The sequence below is a fragment of the Ailuropoda melanoleuca genome, chromosome 14 (genome assembly GCF_002007445.2).
Source record: "Ailuropoda melanoleuca isolate Jingjing chromosome 14, ASM200744v2, whole genome shotgun sequence".
NCBI lineage: Eukaryota > Metazoa > Chordata > Mammalia > Carnivora > Ursidae > Ailuropoda > Ailuropoda melanoleuca.
Window position 1 is genome coordinate 79,099,795 of NC_048231.1, and position 22,998 is coordinate 79,122,792.

The 22,998-nt window shown below is 49.7% G+C and overlaps 1 protein-coding gene and 1 long non-coding RNA gene across 6 annotated transcripts in view; one reads left to right on the forward strand and one right to left on the reverse strand.

The window, feature by feature from the left end:
* SLC14A1 (solute carrier family 14 member 1 (Kidd blood group)) overlaps positions 1 to 22,998 on the forward strand; it is a 137,513-nt gene that overhangs the window by 82,772 nt on the left and 31,743 nt on the right. For 2 of the 4 annotated variants that reach the window (XM_011223498.3, XM_019798448.2), the window contains exons 1-2: positions 16,551 to 16,756; positions 17,417 to 17,485. The exons of 1 other annotated variant lie outside the window; for it this stretch is intronic. The gene's annotated coding sequence lies outside the window, so the exon portion shown is untranslated. Of the gene's footprint in view, positions 1 to 16,550; positions 16,757 to 16,887; positions 17,486 to 22,998 lie in introns of those variants that run through there. One more of the 4 variants, XM_034642540.1, reaches the window with a different exon arrangement.
* On the reverse strand, positions 9,036 to 16,591 carry LOC117795995. 2 transcript variants are annotated; one of them, XR_004620225.1, is made up of 4 exons: positions 16,381 to 16,591; positions 15,938 to 16,016; positions 11,963 to 12,222; positions 9,036 to 11,423 (listed from the first exon to the last, which is right to left on the reverse strand). It is a non-coding gene; the product is annotated as an uncharacterized LOC117795995 (long non-coding RNA). The 2 variants fall into 2 exon arrangements; XR_004620224.1 differs by having other exon boundaries at positions 9,036 to 12,222.

Consider the following 22,998-nt stretch of genomic DNA (forward strand, 5'->3'; position numbering starts at 1 on the left):
GGCGCACTGGGCCGCAGTGAGAGAGTGAAAGACACAGTTACACGAAAGCAGATCCCCTAATATGTCCAGAAACACGCAGCGCTCCCACCGCCACTGTCTTCTATCCTCCAATTCTACCTCCTTTCCTCTCCACAGACCCCCCCCACCCCTGACAGCAAGTTACTAGCAAGTTGAAGTGCTGTACCTCAACCATCTGTCCTGTTGCCAGCCTCACAGGACCCGTGCACTTACACGGACCTCACATCTGGTTTCATGCCCTTCCGCTCTCGCTGGAGACTGGCGATCCCTCTCCCGCGGGGACAGCATCAAAGCTCCCCCTCTGCTTTTCAAGCCCCTCCCTCTCCTGTGACAGCATGAGACAGCAATATGACACTCTATACACACAGGGATCTCACCCAGAGAAGGGCACATACTCAAGGGAAGAGGCAAATGCAGAGAGAGGTGGCACCTGCCACTCTGAGGGCGCAGCACACCTGGGCTCCGTGGTGCGGGGTCTGGAACACGCCGGGAAGACACCCAGGGACACGAATCGGCCATCAGTCTCCGAGTAACCTCCATGTTCTTTAGGCAAATCCTAATTTTAACGTAAAATGTGACATTGACTGTACAGCTTAGCACTTAATTTTATGCTCTCTGGTGTTGCTAGCTTCACCTGGCTGGGTCTTACTTCCAAAACGAGGAGGCAAATTCTGAGGCCAGGGACCTCGTCTCCTCATGCTGTGACCGCAGCACGGGCTTGGGCTCAAGCACATGGCTGCGCACGGGATTTCCTTGCAGCTTGATTCAGTTGTTCGGGCTCCTGGGACTGTTATCTGAAGGAAGGAAGGTGCCGGGAGAACTTCCATGGAGAGCGGGAAACCGTGTCTGGATGTTAAGGGTGAGGGCTGGTGTCCACAGAGCGGGGTCCAATCTCAGCCCCGTGACTCTGCGTCCCGCGCTCTCTCCGCCAGCCGTCATTGTCCCCATTTGTGAAATGGGAGTGAAAGGAGCCACGGCCTCCTAGGTTTGTCGGGAGGTCCAAATGAGCTTAACTGTGCCGCCTCGTGCATTTGAACGTGCCCCCGGATCTCCGAAAGATCTTGGTTAAAATGCCGGCTCTGTGTCCGTAGGTCCGAGGTGGGGTCTGAGCTGCTGCAATTTGCAAGCCCCCGAGGGATGCCGATGCTTTTGGTCTCCCCGCCAAACTCTCACAGAGACATGGTGTGGTGCCCGGACGCACAGCAGCTGCAGCTGCATTGCCAGGGAAACTTGGAAATGCAGATTCTCAGGTGCCACCCGGACCTACGGACTCAGAGACTCAGAAGGGTGGGGACGAGCAATCTGTGTGAACAAGTCTTCCAGATGCTTCTGATGGCGGGATGTTTAAGAACTACTCAGCTCAGCACCATACTTTCTTTTCCATCACACGAGTACTGACTTAAGTACCTGTTAGGTACTAACAGTGTGCTGAGTGACGTGGGAGGAGCAAAGACCCTGGCACCCCCTGGTCTCTACGTGCTTAGAATTTAGATTGGCGGAGTTAGAATGGCAAAAATAGACAAGGCAAAAAACAACAATTCTTGGAGAGGATGTGGAGAAAGGGGATCCCTCCTACATTGTTGGTGGGAATGCAAGTTGGTACAGCCACTCTGGAAAACAGTGTGGAGGTCCCTTAAAAAGTTAAAAATTGAACTACCCTATGACCCAGCCATTGCACTACTGGGTGTTTACCCCAAAGATACAGACGTAGTAAAGAGAAGGGCCATATGCACCCCAATGTTCATAGCTGCATTGTCCACAATAGCCAAATCATGGAAGGAGCCGAGATGCCCTTCAACAGATGACTGGATTAAGAAGCTGTGGTCCATATATACAATGGAATATTACTCAGCTATCAGAAAGAACGAATTCTCAACATTTGCTGCAACATGGACGGCACTGGAGGAGATAATGCTAAGTGAAATAAGTCAAGCAGAGAAAGACAATTATCATATGATTTCTCTCATCTATGGAACATAAGAACTAGGATGATCGGTAGGGGAAGAAAGGGATAAAGAAAGGGGGGGTAATCGGAAGGGGGAATGAAACATGAGAGACTATGGACTATGAGAAACAAACTGAGGGCCTCAGAGGGGAGGGGGGTGGGGGAATGGGATAGGCCGGTGATGGGTAGTAAGGAGGGCAGGTGTTGCATGGTGCACTGGGTGTTATACACAACTAATCAATCATCGAACTTTACATCGGAATCCGGCAATGTACTGTATGGTGGCTAACATAATATAATAAAAAAATCATTTTAAAAAAAAGGAAAAAAGAATTTAGTTTGGTGGGCACCACTGTGTATATAAGAATGGGGGGAGGGGGTGCGTAGGGGGGAGTGCTTATGGAAAATCCAGATTTCAGGTTTTCTACCACAAGATATTTTTTTCCACCCCCAAGAGATTTTGATTCAGTAAGTCTAGATTTTTCAAAGAGAACCCTAGCTTTTTCTGACCTTAATCTGTAATCCAGGACCACACTCTGACAAACAGTGCTTTAGAACGTGACACCAGAAAAGCTCATTGGAAGATAACCGGCTGCCAAATTGTGCGCTCCAAACAGCTTTTGGAAGGGGAAGAGGTTGCTACAACCTGCCCAGCCAAGCAGAATACCTCGGATTCCGTGCCCTGTCGGCGAGTAGGACCTGGTGGGACGACACAGCCTTAAACACTGCCCTTTATGTGACAGCTCGGTTATATCTCGCCAAGTCGCACACGGTTGAACACCTCATCCCCATTTTACAGGTCAAATGCCCAGGGACCGGTCTAGTAAGTGAAGGGGCGGCATCTTCGCAGATACCGAGCTGGTCAATCTCACCTCCGGAATTCACACCCCAACCCCCTCCCCGCCCCCGGGGCTGCCCTTGGAGGCCCTTGAGCAGGGGCGGGGCTTGAGGGCAGGGATCCTTCGATCATTCGAGGCTGTTTGCTAAGGGCTGGCCAGGCCGACCAGGGACCAGTGAGAGCAGCTAGGCCGGCTGGGGTCTTCTGGCCAAGGAAATTAAACAAAGGAGGCTCAGAGCTTTGACCGACCACCTCGAAGGGCTTGGGGACATCCGGGGGTGCGGACAGTCGTGACAATGGAAGGAAGGCACAGTGGTGTAAATAGAGCTTCGGACGGACGTGGAGTCCAGAGGTCTCGGTCCGTGTCCCTTTTCTTTCTAATTGTGACCCTGAGCCAGGTATTTCCTGTCCTTGAACCTGCGTTTTCACCAGTAAACAGAGATGATAATCCCTGGCTTGCCTCTCTCAGGGGTTGCTGTGAGGGTCACACGAGTTTACGTGTTCTGGAAACTCTAAGGGGAGGTACCATTAACACTCTCGCCTAAGCTGCCTTTGATGGCGCTGGGCACGTGAATAGACTTAGTCCAAGGAGAACCATTTGCCTGTCTTTTCTCCAGGAATATACTTGCAAGAACTGTACGTCCCTAGCACCATTTCAGCTCAGGCAGCTAGCAGCTCTTCTTTCAGAGTGAAGACTCAACTTAAAAATAAAGATTTCTTTTCATACACAATTCTTGCGACCCCACCCCCCACCCCGCCAAGGCCTCAATGGAGGAATGAATGTATAGGAATTTTTCTATAATACCTGTATTGAGATAACATTCACATACTCTACAGTTCACCCACTTAAAGGACACAGTTCCAGACAATTGTGCAAACAACACCACCATCGATTTTAGAACATTGCCATTGCCCCCCACCAAAAAAATCTGGTACCCATTAGCAATCACTCCCATTTCCCCCAACCCCTCTAGCCCTAAGTAAACATTAATCTACATCTAATACTTGTATTAATATTAAACAGCAGTGTTTTTTGAAAGTGTGGTCCATGAACCACCTGCATCAGACTCACCTGGATGGCGTTTAAAAATGCAGATCACTGGGGCCCCTTCAGACCTAGTTGTCAGAAACCCTGGCGTGGAAGCCCAGAAGCTGCCCTGCCACCTCTGGGGTGATGCCCGTGCCTACCAAAGCTTGAGAACCGCTGCTCGTCCTTGGATTGAAGGACAGAGCCAAGCTGTGTGTGCAGAGATGGGGGCAGAGGCTGGCATGTACCTAGGACCAAGATGGCTCTTCCTGTCCCTTCCTTTCTCGTGGGCATCTTCACTGCCCACCTCCCTGCCCTTCAACATGCTGACACGACCGGAAAACGGAATCACAAAACTCAAGCTCGGAATGTGCTCCTTGGCCTGTGATACTTCCAGATTGTCACCAGAGGGCGCCAGAGCATCTCCAAAGCCAAGGGGATCTCCCCTCCATGGCAGGCTCTGGTTTCCCGATCTCAGGCTTGTCCCCCCACCTCACTGATTCTCAGAAGGATGTTGGGCCGCATGAGGGAGCGGAGTTGCTAAAAAGCAAAAAGTACTTATTACTTGTGAGCCCTGGGGAGTTTGTCTAACGTCTCTGAGCCCAAGATTCTCACCCCAACATGGAAAAATATGAACCTTTGATTGTGCTTTTAACAATTAAAGGAGATCATAGAGGTGATGCTCTTTCATCAGCTCCTGGCTACTATTATTCTACCCCAGGCAGTGATTTGCACTGTAGGAAACCAGAAAGTTTGAATGGCAAAATAGATAGATAGATGATAGATAGATAGATAGATTAGACAGATAGATGATAGATAGATAGATAGATAGATAGATAGATAGATAGATGATAGATAGATAGATAGATAGACAGATAGATAGATAGATGATAGATAGATGATAGATAGATATTTTTTTTAAGTGTAGTGTGCATTGGAAGAACTAACAGAGCCAAACAAGGAGCATTCAGTTGTGAAATTTTGGATCATCTCTGCATGAGATGGGTGCAGCCTGCCCTCTCCCCAGCCCATGCGAGCACCAGAACTTCATGTTAGGCAGACACATCCCCCTTCAGAGACCCCAGTGAGCGAGGACTTCTCAAAAGGATGGATGCAGGAGCTTTATCTTAAAATTAGGTACACTGTGATGGTGTTTAGAAAAATGGTTATTTGCTAAAACCAGTTAAATGTTTGTAGATGTGTAAGTGACCACAAAAATGAATTTTATAAAATGTGTATGAAATTATTTATTATTATTTTTACTTAATTTCCTTATGAGCAAATCTAAGTGCAGCCTTGACAACACTGGTTGCCAGTGAAGAAGGGGACGAGAAAGGGAGAAGGGGCAGGAAGAGCCATCTTGGTCCGAGGCACCTATTGGCTTCTGCCCCCCATCTCTCCAGACAGTTGTGACGAAGGGCTTCATGGGCCTTGGAGGGAACGCTGACTTCTTCAGCCACACATGCATGCTCACCTTGCTCTCCCACGGCAGGATGCCTTCCGAGGCTCAGACACGGTGCGCTTTATTTTACTCTGCTCTGTTCATGTCGTTGCCGTCATCCTTCCCTTCCCTTTTCCGCCAGAAGCACTCCTATTCAGTGTTCAGTACCCAGTTCAAATGCCGCTAGCATCTTCTGTGGAGTGTTTTGAGTCCCAAAGCAAAGCTAGGTTTCCTTCCTCAACAGTTCCATGGTATTCTGTGCCTACCTCCACTCCAACATTTTCAATGTCTTGTAACAGGCTGATGGGGCCTCCTAGTGCACCAGAGGTGGCCTTAAAATTGACCCCTCCAAGGATCTTGGGCTCTGGCCCGATGCCCTCAGGCCAAGCCAAGAGTCACTCCACTCCAGGCTGCCATGTCTACTGTGAGGTCGAGTGGCAGAGCTCAGACAGCCTACAACAAAACTATTGTTAGCATATATCCAGAAAGTGAAAAAATCACAAGTGAACACTTCACGAATGAATTTCCAATAGATGAACCTACTTGTGTGATCAAGAAACAGAATATGAGCAACATCCAGAAGCCCCTCAACGACCGTATTTAAAAATGCATTTCTAACTATTTAAACTTATAATTTTAAAAGTAAGCTATCAAATTTCAAATATGTAAGTCGTTAGTAGCTTTTCAAAGACATTTGTAGAAGTTACAGAAGACAAATGCCCCTGAGGAAGCCACTCTGAGGATCTGGAGACAGTGTTCCTTTCCAGAGTGACATCGGGGCCCTCGGCTAACCTGAACCCCACAGCGGGCACTTCTGAGCCTTGGAGCTGAGCCAGGGTCCCGGGAGGCAGGTACATCATCTAATGGAGTGAAACCACTAGTGATGTTTGAAGAACAAGGTCACGTTGACGATAAGGCCATTTGAGGTGTAGGTTAATGGAAGTGGGATGGAGAACAGCTACTGTTAGTTGCCTGCCAACTCTGTATGGTCTTGGTAGACACGTCCCGTAAAGCACCCCATAAAGAGGGTCATCCCCATCTGAAAGAAGAGGGAGCTAAAGAGAACTAAGAGGGCTTGTCCCACGTCTTCAACTTATCATCCCTAGAAGCCCCAGAACCGGGATTTCAATCCATCTGACTCTTGAGAACATCTTTCTAGGAGGAGCAGCATAGGCAAAGGCACTGAGGTAGGAATGAGGACCATTTGTCCTGGGCAATTATACCGGGGGGGGGGGGACTGACACACCCATGTGACATCCCACTGAGGAGCAATGAGAGTTATGGATGGAGGGGTAGAGTAGCACCCCATTACAGGAGGGAGGTCCTGAAAATGGGTAGAGGAGCTTTAGTGAAAGGACGTCCACTTGTCCCAACCAGCTTTGCCCCAACCAGCTTTGCCCCTCCTGCCCTTGCATCCCTGATGATTAAGAGTTCATGGGCCTTGGTGTGCATGTGTGTGTGTGTGATATCTTAATATATGTTTTTCTTCTGCTTTTCTGCAGATGTCTTGATGTTTCCTGATGGCATGTTTCATAGTCCCTACTGCCCTGGTGTTTTCCATTAGAGGAAATGTACTGGCTCTGTGATTGGTCTATGGCCTTGGCCCCCAGCATCACAGAGGTGTTTGGGATGGCACCCTGACCTTCTAACCTAACATGCTGACAGGACAAACACAAGCCCACGAGAGGCAGTTGCACAACACATCTGTGTGGTTGTGCTGTGTGTGTGCAAGGATTCCAGCACATTCCTTTTATCTTGAGAGGTCCCTGTGTTCAAGGGAGGAGTACTGGATGACAGGTTGCCTGCTGCCCCCTCAGGCTGACCTTCAAGGCTCTTCTGTGGGGCTGGTCCACCTGCCCGGCTGCCGGATGCCCTCTGCTAACGGCAGCCACACTGTCGAAGGCATCACGTGCCCTCGAGGTGGATGGCCTGGCTGGTACCTGGCCCTACCGCTCACCAGCCCTGAACGGTTCCCCTCATTACTCCTGTTTCCTTATCTTTTAAAAGACAATGCTGCCTGAAGGGGTGAAGAAGCATCTGCCCTCTCTGCCCGCAGCAAAATCGAAGTCCTGAAGGACAGAAGTAATGGCTAGCAGAGCCAAGCTGGGGGTCCTGGTGCCTCGAAGTGCTGAGTAGGTTCTGATGAGGGGCTCTGCTCACTCCTCATCCTCCTCCTGCCTTCTTGTGGGGCCGGATGCTGGTTCCAACGGCCCCCCTGTCTCAGAGGGTAACCCAGGCTCTCCTCTTCCCCCACTTCTGGGTAAACAGCCCCCACATTCCGTGTCTCCGGCCCTGAACACTTGCCCAGACCACAGTGTTGTATCTCCCACTGCATGCTGGGATTTCTGCCTGTCCGTCTAGACATCTCAAACTCCTCGTCACCCAACGGGCCTTAATTGCCTTTACTCTACCTCGTGCTGTTGTTTCAAAACTGTTATTAAAGAGGAACAGACGTACATCAAAGTGCACATATCGTAACTATACAGCTTGGTGAATGTCCGCAAGCTAACACACCCCAGCAACCAGCACCCAGATCAAGACACTGTCAGCACCCCAGAAGTCCTCCTCGCGCCCCCTTCTGGTGGTGGTTGGCATACACACCTCTCTCAGGTTAGCCTGTTTTCGAACCCCGCGTAAATGGAATGATACAATTTGCACTCTTGCGCTTGGCTTCTTTCACTCGACGTTGTGAGATGCGTTCACACCATTGCCTGAACTTGGAGGGCTCTCATTCTCTAGCTGTGCAAGCATCACTATTTACCCACCGCACTGCTGGTGAGCAACAGGGCTGCTCCCCACTTGCGGCTGGTATGAGAAGTGTGGTGTTGAACTTTGTGGTGCATGTCTTTGGTGTGACGGATGCACGGATTTCATCTGCGCGTTTGCCGGGAAGGAGTCGCCGGGCTGTAGGGTGGGCGGCTCTGCTCTAGCCGACACCGCCAGGCGGTCAGTCCTCTCAAGTGGCTGCGGGTGTCTCTCTCCCGGCAGTGGACGTGAGTTCCAGTTGCTCCTCTCCCTCACCAACCCTTGAGGCCGTTTTTAATTCACTCACGCTTCTCGCCACACCTATCGTGTCCCTTTTTCCTCCCAAATTATCTCATGTGTTCGGCCCTTTCCGCTTGGTGCTGCCTACTGCCAGACTGTGAGCTCCTGCCAGCCTCCCCAGCTTTGGCCTTCAGGCTCCGCGAACCACTCCCAGCAAATCTCCCTAAACGCTGCCTTAACCATCACTCGGTTCTGCCTGCGGACCTTCAATCACTCCTGATCTCCTACTACTTTAGACCTGCATCTGTTCCTCTGTCTGGCTTTCGACACTGTCTGCGAACACAGTCCATGATCAAGCAGACCTGATCTTTCCCTCAGGCCTCAGTGTTGCCCCCCCAACCCCCCCACCCACCCCACCCTGCCCAGGGTGACTTTCGGCGCCTCAGTCCCTCTCCCTGCAAGTCCGGGACATCAGCTTGTCTGGCAGGAAAACGGTCTTCTTTGTTAGCGGTTCTGTGAAACCCCCAAGCTGGAGACAGTTCATCCTGGCAGAGCCTTGGAGAACCTGTTCCAACACCCCTGTTTCAAGAGAAGCTCCAAACTATAAAGAATTTTTTAATTTATTCTTATTTATTTTTTTTAAGATTTTATTTATTTATTTGACAGAGAGAGAGCAGGAGAGCACAAGCAGGGGGAGTGGCAGAGGGAGAGAGAGAAGCAGACTCCCTGCTGAGCAGGGAGCCTGATGCAGGGCTGGATCCCAGGACTCTGGGATCATGACCTGAGCTGAAGGCAGTCACTTAACCACCTGAGCCACCCAGACGCCCAAGAATTTTTTTTTTTTTAATCCTAATGACTTGACAGGTGTTTTTGTGACTTTCTTAAAGTGACAAGTATCACTTCTTATTTGCTGGTAGTCTTTTTTTGATTTGAAAGCAGGCCAAGCTTGGGATATGAGCTGGATGGGGAGAAGAGAGGAAGCAGGTAGAAATTCCAAGTCAGCTCTGCTTTTAAAACTGCTTCTCAGGCAGAGAGACATCCTCGCCAGGGGCAGTTCTCAAGCAGAGGCTTCTGATCAGTAGAAAGGTACCGAGAATCGCAAATAAATGTGGGGGAAATAAGAAGCAGGCAGATTTGTCTTACTCCTCCCAATTTTAAAAAGGTAAATCCAGCTATGTGTTTTTGTTTGCTTACAGTTTGTTATAGTTTTTACTTGTATTCTTTACACAAGGGATCCCTGATATACTCTAGTTCATATTGTCCGTATTTAGAGCTTAGAGCATAATTTTGCTATTTTAAATGGCCAGAGAGGCTCATAGCCCCATCTTTCCTTTGATAATGTAGTATTTTTCTCTCCTGTACTTCCTCTGATGCTGGGTCCTTGGAAGTCCCTTGGAAACACTAACTCAAAGCCTGGTTAGTAGCTCCCATCACAGGGAAGCAAACGTCAGTGTGCACGGTCAATCCAGGTGCCTTGCCCAGGCATGACGGAACACTGCCTCCTTGTGCACCCAAGTGGGGCCTGGCCTTGCGGGCTGTGACCCATGGCACACATCCTCCCACGACATTGTAAGGCTGTCCGCAGCACACAAACACGCCACATTTCCCTTGGCGGACACTCAGCTTTCTTCCTGAAAGGCTGCTCTGTCTTTTCCTGCCTTCACGAAAGTGCTACTCAGAAGTCAGGGGCCTTACGAGGCCTGTATGTTCAGTAAAGCTCCCTCCACCTACTCCAGACCCACTGATTTTATCAAACTCTCTAGCCCGAAACTCTGTCTGCTCACAGTTTAGCCCTTCGTGGCACATCATCTTGTATCTCGGAAGAGAACCCTAAAATCTGCCAGTTCCTGATTAAACATGACAGCATCCTGTCCCTCCCTGGAAGACTGCACGATGGGCTTCCTTGTAGGTGAATGAGTTTACACATCCCTTCTGTGCTGAGGAAAGAGTGCCTTTCCGCCCACAGCGGAACCATTGATCGCGTTGAGCCTTGACGCCGACGCTAATGCTCCCCTGTGTCTTATGGCTGCGCCAGCTGCGAGAACCAGCTTCTACTTTGCGCCATCCGCTGCCGTCCCGAGGACTTTCCTTCATCCACGGTAAGACGGGACATTGGGGATGAATAAATGGCCCCTAACTGCCTCAGAGCACGGCCTGCAGCCTGAGAGAAGATGCTGCGTCTCAGGCCAGCAGAAAGGCACGAGCCGGTGAAGGCATCATGAGTGTACAGCCTGAGATCTGGGATGTAGAGAGGGGAGGAGTCAGCCATAGCGCACCCCCAACCCGTGTTCGAAGAGCCAGGCCTCCTGGGTGTAGGTGAGCCCTGGTGCAGAGCTAGGATAGGGACCGACCCGTATCATCCACACTGACCTCCACCATGGAGGCCCTGAAGACGCACGCATCCTTTCCGCTCACCCACCCTCAGGGGGACGCCGTGCCCCAAGGCCTGGCCAGCCTGTGTGCCTGGAGCTGGGGCTCGGCCCTCCCCAGTTTTGGGACGGTTTCAGAGGCAAGCCAGAGCCTCTGACCACAAAGGCTGGCCTGTAATTGAGTGCTGTCTGCTCGGTGCCTGAGGCTGATTGACCTGCGGCAGGAGCAGACGAACAAGGGCTGACCCTGCGTGTTTCGGGTGCACCCTGGACCACACGTCCCAGGCACAATGCTATACCCTGCTCTGAGGGCTGTATTTGGGGGAAATCCACCCCCAGCCCCTGTACCCACAGACACACACACGTATCTCAGTACCGTGCAAGAACTCACCCGAAGCCTTCGAGTCCCCATAGTGACGGAGTCATTCCGTTTATACCTCCACGGGCTCAGTGAAGAGCTCTTGAGGATCTCAATGAGCCAGACACTGAGCCCAAAACTGGGGCTACAGCCGCAAACAAGACCCACCCAGACCCGGCCCTCGGGAAGCTTGTAGTCTAGTGGGCAGAGTCAAGGAAACCAATCTCACACCCGTGTGTAATGACACACAGTCAGCGATCGAGGCTGTGAGAGAAAAGAGAAGCGCTGAGAGACGTGTGCCCATGCCTGAGGTCCTGGCCTCCAGACTCACCTGCCGCCAACAGCCGTCTGAATGGGGGCCGGGTCAGCTCCCGGCCCGGGGTAGGAGGGGTAGCAAATGGGCTCGCAGGGGTAGTCAACGTGTCAACTGCTTTAAGGTAGTCTATAAAAAGTACAGTTCAACACAGGTCATTTTGCCTTTTAGCCAAAGGACTTGTAGAGCAGGGTGGGGTGGGGGGATTATTGCAGGGGCCCAAGGGTAAAAAAAGCCAAGCAATCCCAGAGGGAGAACCAGGAGGTAGGGCCTCCCAGGGAAAATGCCCAGGGAAGATCCCACGCCCTGGGGGGTAGGGGCTGCACCCCCAGTATGGGGGTGCTTGTCCTGTGGATGGGCAGGATGCAGAGGCTTCTGGCTGGACCCCAGGTGCCGCCGCGGGGCTCCCAGGGTGGGAGGACCCCCCCCCGCCCCCGTGCGTGCAAGCGTCCCGCTCTCATGACCTGTGATAACTGTCATGGTGACTGAGGGCTGGAAGGCACTCGGCAAGGCTGTCTGAAGCCCTCAGCACCAGGCGGGGGTGCGGGGGGGCCCTGCTGGAGGCTAAGGGGATGGCGAGGCTGCTCCTGGAGCTCGGCCCTCCACCGGCGTGGCCCAGCATGTGACAGCGCGCTCCGGCCGCCAGCTGGAACGCCGCAATGACTCACTTGGGCTCTCCATGGAGTCTCCAACCAAGACATCGGAATTTGTAAACCGTTGCCACTCCAGGGGCTTGAATCCGTCCCTTTTCACCGAGTCTCAAAGACAGGGACACTTGAGAGGGTGCTTCCAGAACTTTAAAATGCATGCAAATCCCCTGGGGATCTGGTTAAAATGCAGATTCTGATTCCCAAAGTCTGAGCGGGGGCTTCATTTCTGAAAAAGCTCCACGGGTGTCGAGGCGGCTGGTTTGCGGACACCTTAAAGACTTGAGAACATGAACAAGAGTGAATGAAATGGAACCCTCCCCTATCCCTCGTTAGTGCAAAGGGTCAGCTCTATCACCCACCATTTGTTGAGCCTTGGAACTGAGGCAAAGATGGGCAGGAGGAAGGAAGTCAGAGGTAGGGTTCGTTTTAGATGGGGATAACAATGAAGGTCGCCTTTGCCTGAATGCCTGTCAGGTGCCACGATCGTGTCCGACCTTTGGGTTTAGCAAGGGAGGTACTACTGATCTCCCTTAATTTTATACTGGGCTTAAGGCTTGGAAAGATGAAGCAATCTTCCCCAGGGTGGGATCGCCGCTGGACTTTGAATCCTTGTCTGTCAAACTCCAAACCCAGCAGATCTCATTATGACACACGTCCTTGTTTTGGAGGGTAAGGAAGTAGAATTGGATTTAGTCCAGTGGTTCCCAACCTTGCTGGCATGTTAGAATCAGCAGGACTTTTAGAGCTCCCAGACCCCAGAGACCTACATGATGGATCTTAACCTGGCCTGAGTTTAAGTTAAAAACTGGAAAGAAGGGAGACACCTGGGTGGCACAGTCAGTTAAGCAACCAACTCTTGGTTTTGCCTTAGGTTGTGATCTCAGGTTCATGAGTTTGAGCCCATCCCCTCCCCACCCCCCAAGCAGGCTCAGCGCTGAGCACCGAATCTGCTTCATTCCCTCTTCCTCTCCCTCTGCCCTTCCCTCTGTTTGTCCGCGCACTCTCTTTCTAGAATAAATAAATAAATCTTAAAAAAAATAAAAATAAAAAGCTGGAAGTAAGGTGATGCGTGGAAAGAAGACATCTGCTAGAAGTCATAGGTGGGGATGGAGATTCTCTCGTCCTTCTGCTATGAGCAGAAGGAACAACCAGCTATTAAATGGAGCTGGATAACTGCATGACTGCACTCGAGAGCTGGAAATGGAGGCGCCTCACCGGCTCCTGCCACCATCTCCCCCAGCTCCCCTGGCAAGGGCAAAGACACTGCACTGTGTGCCAGCTGGCCTCTTGGCTCCATCCAGGGAGCGCCTACCACAAAGGGTGCCCCCAAGAGGCGTCCGGGGTCAGTGGGAGCTTGGGGCTTCATCTGGTGCCTTGTGTCTGTTTACCAAATGAAAACGTTGTGGGCTCAGAGCACACTGCGTAGGGACGTTGTCCTGGACTTGCCATCCTGGTTGCTCTCTTTGTGAGGGCGGGAGGAGGGGAAGGAAAGAATGAGAATGAGTTTCTTCCCCACGCCCTCTTCATTTAGAAACCCCGGCTCGGGGTGCGGAAGACTCTCAGGGCGGTCCGCGCCTGCACACTTGCTGCGTGTGAGCAAGCGCTCGTGGCGCAGCACGTGTACAGCCAAGCTGCCGTAGAGAGACGGAGAGCAAACCGCAGTCCAAATGAAATGCTGCTGGAAGTTTCTGAGTCAAACGACACATATTTAGAAATACCTACAAATGCAAGCCGTAGGGAAAAATACCGAAATCATGACATGTCCCGTAACTTCGTTCTCCCCCTTCACCGTTTTCTTCAACTAGCTCTTCTCTCCTGTTACATACATTTTATGAGGTTCCTCAGAGCCTTTCTGGGAAGAGATCTGTTGTGAATAAAGACAACTCTTAGATCCTGATCTTACTGTCTAGTATCTTCTAGCCCAGGTGGGATGGTGTGGCATAAAGTATGTTTTTAATAAAAGCCGATCCCTGAGCTGTGGCAAGGCCAGGGGGGCCGGCCGCCTGTCTCGTGAGGAACAGGGACCTAAATTGCTGTCCGTTCCCCGGATGCGGCCTAGACAGCAGTCTGCTGGGAAAGTGGAGGGACAAAGGCTCAGTGAGAGCATGTGGACAGAGTGGATAGGGAGAGGGGGAGAGAGAACTTTCTCGGGGCAGAGGTTCGATGGAGAAACACAGAGGAGGGAAAGCTGGGCACGTGTCAGTTGTGGTCGCACTGGACGGAGGGCTGGCAGAGGAGTTCGGAGAGCCAGCAGCGACGGGCGCACACATGAGGGGAAGCACTGGGGGGGGCTCGGGGAGGGGAGGAAAACAGCATCAGGGCTCAAACACTCGGCAAAAGATATGCCATAAGTGCTAGTAAGAGGTGCTGAAGAAAGAACCGAGAAAAAGTCATTGAATTATCAACAAGGGTTTAAAAACACTTGTGAACTCATGTATGCACCCATTGGATGCCCACCTGTCCCTCTGCTCTCTGGCTCAGGGGGTCCTCTCCAAAGCCACAGGGACTGGGTGACAGTAGCCCCTCGCCCCACAAAGTCTTGGGGACCCTCGTTAGCCTGGTCCAGAGTTCTTGCTCAGCAGTTGTCTCCACGCTCGCAACTACATCTCCTCTGATGTCACGGCCAGGAAGACCTTCCCACAGTCCACGCCGGGAGCGGGGAGCCCTTCGGGGATGCCCAAGGACCACCCAAACCTGAGTGAGACGGGCAGGCTTCGGGACGGTGACGCCTCCCCGGGTCAGGTGCAGAGTTTCACACGCACCCTTGCCAAACCTCATCACGTCCGTGTAAACAAGGAAACCTACCCCACGCTACAGTGAGGAATCTGAGTTCCAGAAAGGGTCGCTCACATATCTAAGGGAAAACATCTAGGAACGGACAAAGTACGGATTCGGGCTCAGGTCTGTCTGCCTCAGAGGCCCGGGTGCCGCACTACCTTGAACACATCACCTAGCAAGGCTGCATTTCCTGAGTGGCCCTGCAGGGCGACTTTACAGGAACTGGGGGAAAGGCTGGGAAGGTTAGGAAGGAGAAGGTGGTTCTGCCAAGACTTGAGACCCAATCCTGACCAGGGCCACTGAGGCAGGAGGCTGCAGGGTGCCGTGGGGAGGCGGCTTTGGGATGAGGTCTCTAACAACGTGCGAATTAACGAAAGGCGAACAAAGATCAGCAGCTGGAAATATCGGACGGGGCTGAAGGACATCAGAGTATGAACTTTGGTCTTAGACTTTGACAAGTTACTTAAACTCTGTGAGCCTCAGTTTCCTCATCTGCAAAATGGGGATAATGGCATTTACCCTCCTAGGACTTTTGCAATGGTTCAATGACCAACAGGAATAGATTGGTTTGCACAGTGTTCGGCACGTAGAGTGAACCTTCAAGCACTTGTGCCATTCTTATCATGATCATTCTTCTTGCTATGGGGAATGGTAACCCATTTGCATAAGGAACTCCTGGAAGCTGGTGTGGTTCCTTTCATTCCCATACCAGGCCCTCTGACTGTCCTCTTATGATTCATTTTTCTCTTTCTGGGTAACCTAGGAGCTTATTCTCACCTTATTTTACCAGGACAAAATGTTGGAGGGAGATTTCCCTGAAGCTCAGAGCTGTAATCATGAACCCCGACCTCTGGTCTCCCTCCTAGGCCCCTGCCACACACACCCTGAGCGACAGGGAGCCGGATAGGGGCTAAGACAGGGAACCTGTGGTTTCGTAGGTGTCCAGTGGGGGGAGCCAGCGAGTCGTGGCTGCCTTGGGGACCTCTGACAAGCGCTATCAGCAATTGCAGGAGGCGGGAGGTCCAGATGACCCTGACATCTGCACAGCTCTCTGTGGGTTGTTTGGTTTTTGCTTTTGCTTTTGGTTGTTATTGGTTTTTTTTTTTAATTCTGCGGTCCAGAAAGTGCACCTGAGTTCGTTAGACTCCCGCCATCCCACAGCAAGCCACAAAAACTGAATTTTAAGGAGAATGGGGGAAGAAATGGATTTTTCACCTGAATTTTAGATTCCTCTGCTGTGGAATGTTTGCCTCCGTCCGTTAAAAGGCAGCGGCGTTTGTCCCGGGATCCACACCTGGAGAGAAGGACATTTCAGGGAAACGTTTGTATGTTTGTTTCCTCCTCACTGGGAAAAAGGGAAGGTTGGTTTCCAGAAAATGAATTGCATACCCCTTGCCCTCCCCACCTTCACACCACACCCCTCAGCACTTCGCACAGAAGCTGTGTGGAGTCTAAGAGAAAATGAGAAGATTCCACCCAGGAGCAGTCCCTTTGCTCTACTGTGTAGCAGCTTGACCCTCAGTTTTCAGTTTTAAGTGATACTATGTTGATCATTTTCAGTTACAAATATTCCCAGAAATATTTCACGGTGAGGGTAAGGGCTAGAACAGCGAGGGGAAGAAAAAGGTGAACTTGCAGGATTGCCCCTGGGTACAGACCTTGGAACACGGTGGGAAAATGGCAAAGCTTCTGGCACCAAATCAAGAACAGAGAGGGGGGAGAGAGGGAGGAGAGGGGAGAAGGAGAGGGAGAGAAACATCAGCAGAGAGGGGCAGAGAAAGAGAGAGAGAGGGAAAGAGAGCCAGACAGACATCAGGTGCAGGATAGGGGACGGGTCCTCGGCAATGCTTTGGCCGGAGCTCCTGCAGTGGGAGGAGAAAGCTGAGGGCACGGGTATGCTGAGCAGGGTTCTGAGTATAAAACTGTTAAGTGCCTCCTCCCAGCACTATCTCCTCCTAGGCACCCTCTCTTTTACCAGAGCCCAGCAGCGCTTTATCAGCCCGCGCCTTCTGCCTGCAGGAAGCCAGCCGGACTGTGAGTACCCTCCTCATTTCTATTCATTTCCAGCTATCCCCTGTGGCCAGTTTGTCTGCTTACTCCTAACTGTTGCTCTTTCACCCTTTTCTTCCTTTTTTAATGGAGAAATATGCCTCAGATAGTTGCAACTGAGTAGACACAGCAAAGTCACAGTTAGGAGGCTGGAAACCAATTTACCAAAGGCTTCTTCCTAGAAGCCTGAAAGCCCTGTCCTTGCTCCTGATTTTGGAAACTGGGTGAAAGCAGCCCCTGAGCTCCGTGTGCAAGAGGGGTTCGAGCCAGGAGCCACTTCATGGGCCAAATGATTCTGGGCTCATCAGTGCTGGATAGGGGTTGCAAAGTGTGTTCGTGAAATCATTGAGGGAAGTTGGAGACATATCAGTATGACTCAAAAAAAGTGGGGTACGGGGAATGGCCCTTTGCAAATATGGCTCTGCACACCTCTCTGCGTGTGCCATCTTGCTGAAGGGGGTGTGCTAGCCAACCCCCGGGAGAACTGGCGTCCACCACCCCACCACCCCCAGCTTCCATGCAGTTTCATTTCCTGGTGTGGAATTCAGACCCCAAGGCTTCTAGGAGTGGTGCCTTCAGAGGACAGAAGAGTTTTCATCAGGAGACAGGAATACCTGACAGCATTGTCTTTGCTTCTGATTACAGCTTTGAAGAAAACTGAGCTGAGCACCTCCCACCACTTAGAACCAAAAACTACCTAAAACAAAGATTATTGTAAGTACCAAGTAAATGTCCGTGCTTAAATTCTCTTTGTGATAGAGCATCAATATTTAGATGTTTTCTTCTATATCTGTATCCAAAACTTTGTATTATTTTTTGACGTGAAACTTGAGCCACAGAAGATGGAGGACTTTCAGGTCTCTCCAATTGCACGGATTTCTAATGTACGCTGTTTTATTGCATATAATCAAACAGGGAATGTTGGTTGGACTGAAATCTTGGTATTACTCATGTTAGAATAAGTACTGCTTCATTTCACTAGTGATTTGGGCTATGAAGAGTGCTTTCTGATTCCTGCTGGAAAGCTCACCAGGTGCAGCTTCCAGAACATTCCTGGGATGTTCACTTCAGCACATACACACTTGTTGTGGACGTGTCAGTGATACAAAAGAATGAGGTCACTCTGAGGTGCATGTCTGTTTGTCAGAAGAACTCCCACTTCCAGCAAGGGCGTAGGGTTAAAGTGCGGGTGGCAGGGCCCTTGGTTGTTGTTCGCCCCCATCCCAGGGTAATTTCAAGGCAGCCGTGAAGACAGCCTGTGTGCGCTATGTCACTGAGTCCTGATGCACACTGCAGACCCCATCACTCAGGAGCTGCTCCTTCACTGTTTACTTGAATAGACTCTCAGTGCCGTTAATGTGCCTGGCTCCAAGAAGACAAAGAATCACCACAGGTTCCCTATTGCATAAAGCCGACTCTGCCGAGGAGACTTGGATGGTCCCCACTTGGAACCTCAGTCTTCTCTTCTATAAAGTGAAGGCTTGAGCTGTGTGCTCTTTACAACCTCACCTAGATTTCAAATGTCTCTCTCTGGGCTCTAAGAAAATATGATGGTGAGCTCAAGGGATTGTGCTCTTAGATGTATGTGATTGTAGTGGCGGGGGTGGGGGGAGCCAGGGAAGGGGGGCCCTTCAGGGGCCAAAGGGGTAAACACTGACACTGAGAGAATGTGACGGTCCCTGCTCTTTCTTTCTCTTTCTTTCTTTCTTTCTTTCTTTCTTTCTTTCTTTCTTTCTTCTTTCTTTCTTTCTTCTTTCCTTTTTTTTTTTTAAACTGCATGTAAGATGAGAGCCCAGCCACTGGTTTTTGTTAATGCTGTCCTTTATCAAACAAACAAAAATACTTCATGCAACCTATAGACACTTCTGTTGGTACTTAACTAGCCAGATAGTTTAACCATGGATAAACACATACACACACCATTTTTTTTCTACAACACGTCAATAGTATTTTCCACAACTGTGGATTTTTCAAAGCAAGCCAGTAAAAGAAAGTAAAAATTAAATAAAGGAGGGAAAAAAAAAATACCACACACACACTTTTCTGGAACTTCTGAAGTAAGAATGATATCCTTGGATGCAACCGACTTTTTTTTTTTTAATAAAATTTACAAAAAGTTGCCACACTTGTTGCATTCAACTAAGAGTTGTTTATTTTTAACAAGGTGATATCCAATACTTAACAATTCTTACTCTGATGCAAGAGGAAAGGTCATTTAGCAGAGTGTCTCAGATGGGCTCTCCGTGTGCATTGAGAGTGTGGCTTTTATCTTATTACAGAAAACAGAGCCCACCCCACCCACGCCCTCTCCTATTCGTGAAGAGCAAGGCTGAGGGAAATTGTTGCCTGCCCGTTGGTCCCCAAGATGGAGCCCTAACGCTTTGCCTGAAGCATGTGGGAGCCCGAAGGCCACCCCTCCCTCTGGACAGGCTGCAGATCTGCAAGCTCCCGCTGGCAGGGAAACGCAGCAGAACGGAATCTATGCGTTGGTCATGCAGGATGGTTTACTATCATTTTTCCCTTTTATTTAAGCAAAGTAAAAATGAACGTTCCATCTCTGCAGTCAGCTCATTGTCTCTGCTTGCTGACGGGGAAGCCTGCCTTCTCCGCGGGAGTCTCTGCCCCCCACGACCCCTCTGGGCGCTCTCCGGCCTCCCTCCATCCTGCCTTTCTCATGCTCAACCTGCTGATTCACTTCTTTTTGCCCTTTGTCAAGTATGGAGAGAAAGGAAGGATGAATGGACAGTCTCTGACTGGCGGCGCTGGGTCCTCTTTGGAAGGACCCTCGTGGAGATAAGGCTGGCGAGGCCGCGCTCGGAGGCTTCGACCGGCTCGGCGTGGCCCCGGCTCACGGGCCCCCGCGTCAGGTACGCTCCCTCGATGCGGCCCCTGTCCCCGGGAACGCGGGCACCTGCGCTCCATGCTGGGGTGTGTCTTTTCGGCGCCGAGCCCGGGAAGTGGGGTCCTCACGCGCTGCGACGTGGCGCCGCTTGGGCGGAGCGGCAAGCACGGGAGTCGTGGTCCCGAAATTCACAGGGCACTGAACTTGGGTTAGAGGGGGGGCCACTGAACTACTGAGTTCTGGGAACAGTGGGATAACTAGGAAAATGGAGTCTGGGGTTTTAATCTTACCCTGATGCTCATTATTTAGAGCTTCTTGCCTTTATTTTCAGTCTTTTTAGTTAAATCTAATGACCAACTTAGATCTGAGAATTCCGAGCATCAGCAGAAGTCCCCTGCTGCAATGCCTTCTGATCAGAATTCTTACCATTCTCCAAAGAACTGCCAACAGGCACGTGTGATAAAATTCTAGGGTGAACTACAACCTTGAAGTTACTGGTGTCTCATAAGCAGTTCTCATGCCCGAGTTCTGGAGCGAGTCCTCAGGATCTGAAGGGCTCTGGAAGGGCTCAGTCGTTCAGAATGAATGGTTCGTGGGCCACAGCAGCCGCTGTCTGCTTAACCTGGGAGAGGAACCTTCTCTCTCGGGCATGGTACCCCAACAAATGATCCCAGCATGCGGGGACCGGGGAGACAAATCGCAAGAAGCCTTCTATATGCTGGGCTGTGGACTGAGACAAAATAACCCAGTCTTTCTTCCACTTTGGGTGGCTCGGCAAGGAGCTCAGGCCATTCTGGTTCTCGACCACGTCTGACCAGTTATAGTATCAGGTTCGGCATCTGAATCTCCAAATTCTCTGAGCTGATGGTGTACTTAAAACCCTCTAAAATAAATAAATATATGCCGGAAATTTCGAGAACATGAATTTGTTCACCCCGAAATAACCTAATTGCTTCTGTAGTTGATGGGAAAACGGTCATGTTTTCATTCAGTGCTGCCTCCGTAGGAACGGAGCTACTCAGTTGTAGAAACTCAAAGAAATTGTGCCTGAGCCTCTTGCCAGTTGCCTGGGGTGAAACCCGATGCCGCCCTTACATCGGTCCTGCTTTGTAAATGGGTCACTGGTGCTGAGGGAGAAGCTTGCTGAGCAATGTTGGTCAGTTATGAGATTTAAAGAGGAAGACATAGGACAATAAATGATAGCTATCACTTAGATTATACAATAAAAGGTAGTTTTTCATAATTGCTTACAATTTGAATTGTTTTCTATGTTTCACTATGGAGCCAGCTGAGCTCCCTGTAGGCTAAGTTTTGGTTCCTGACCTCCAGCAGTTTTCAATTTAAGACCTTCTTTTTTTTTTTTTAATTTTATTTTATTATATTATGTTAATCACCATACAGTACATCCCCGGATTCCGATGTAAAGTTTGATGCTTCATTAGTTGCGTATAACACCCAGTGCACCATGCAATACGTGCCCTCCTTACTACCCATCACCAGTCTATCCCATTCCCCCACCCCCTCCCCTCTGAAGTCTTCAGTTTGTTTCTCATAGTCCATAGTCTCTCATGTTTCATTCCCCCTTCTGATTACCCCCCTTTTCTTTATCCCTTTCTTCCCCTACCGATCATCCTAGTTCTTATGTTCCATAGATGAGAGAAATCATATGATAATTGTCTTTCTCTGCTTGACTTATTTCACTTAGCATTATCTCCTCCAGTGCCGTCCATGTTGCAGCAAATGTTGAGAATTCGTTCTTTCTGATAGCTGAGTAATATTCCATTGTATATATGGACCACAGCTTCTTAATCCAGTCATCTGTTGAAGGGCATCTCGGCTCCTTCCATGATTTGGCTATTGTGGACAATGCAGCTATGAACATTGGGGTGCATATGGCCCTTCTCTTTACTACGTCTGTATCTTTGGGGTAAACACCCAGTAGTGCAATGGCTGGGTCATAGGGTAGTTCAATTTTTAACTTTTTAAGGGACCTCCACACTGTTTTCCAGAGTGGCTGTACCAACTTGCATTCCCACCAACAATGTAGGAGGGATCCCCTTTCTCCACATCCTCTCCAACAATTGTTGTTTCTTGCCTTGTCTATCTTTGCCATTCTAACTGGCGTAAGGTGGTATCTCAGTGTGGTTTTGATTTGAATTTCCCTGATGGCTAATGATTTTGAACATTTTTTCATGTGTCTGTTAGCCATTTGTATGTCTTCATTGGAAAAGTGTCTGTTCATATCTTCTGCCCATTTTATGATTTGTTTATTTGTTTCTCGTGTATTGAGTTTGAGAAGTTCTTTGTAGATCTTGGATACCAGTCCTTTATCTGTGGTGTCCTTTGCAAATATATTCTCCCATTCCGTGGGCTGTCTCTTAGTTTTTTTGACTGTTTCCTTGGCTGTGCAGAAGCTCTTTATCCTGATAAAGTCCCATAAGTTCATTTTATCTTTTATTTCTCTTGCCTTTGGAGATGTGTCGTGAAAAAGGTTGCTCTGGCCGATGTCATAGAAGTTGTTGCCTATGTTCTCCTCTAGAATTTTGATGGATTCCTGTCTCACATTGAGGTCTTTCATCCATTTGGAGTTTATTTTTGTGTATGGTGTGAGAGAGTGGTCAAGTTTCATTCTTTTGCATGTAGCTGTCCAATTTTCCCAGCACCATTTATTGAAGAGACTGTCTTTTTTCCACCGGATGTTTTTTCCTGCTTTATCAAAGATTAGTTGCCCAAAGAGCCGAGGGTCCATTTCTGGGTTCTCTATTCTGTTCCATTGGTCGATGTGTCTGTTTTTGTGCCAGTACCATGCTGTCTTTGTGATCACAGCTTTGTAGTACAGCTCGAAATCCGGCATTGTGATGCCCCCAGCTTTGTTTTTCCTTTTCAACAGTTCCTTGGAGATTCGGGGCCTTTTCTGGTTCCATACAAATTTAAGGACTATTTGTTCCAGTTCTTTGAAAAATGTCCTCGGTATTTTGATCGGGATAGCATTGAAAGTGTAGATTGCTCTGGGTAGTATGGACATTTTAACTATGTTAATTCTTCCAATCCATGAGCATGGAATATTTTTCCATCTTTTTATGTCTTCCTCAATATCTTTCAAAAGTGATCTATAGTTTCTAGCATATAGGTCCTTTACGTCTCTGGTTAAGTTAATTCCAAGGTAACGCATGGTTTTTGGTGTTATTGTAAATGGGATGGATTCCCTAATTTCTCTTTCTTCAGTCTCGTTATTCGTGTATAGAAATGCAACTGATTTCTGGGCATTGATTTTGTATCCTGCCACCTTACTGAATTGTTCTATAACTTCTAATAGTTTGGGAGTGGATTCCTTTGGGTTTTCCATATAGAGTATCATGTCATCTGCAAAGAGAGACAGTTTGAC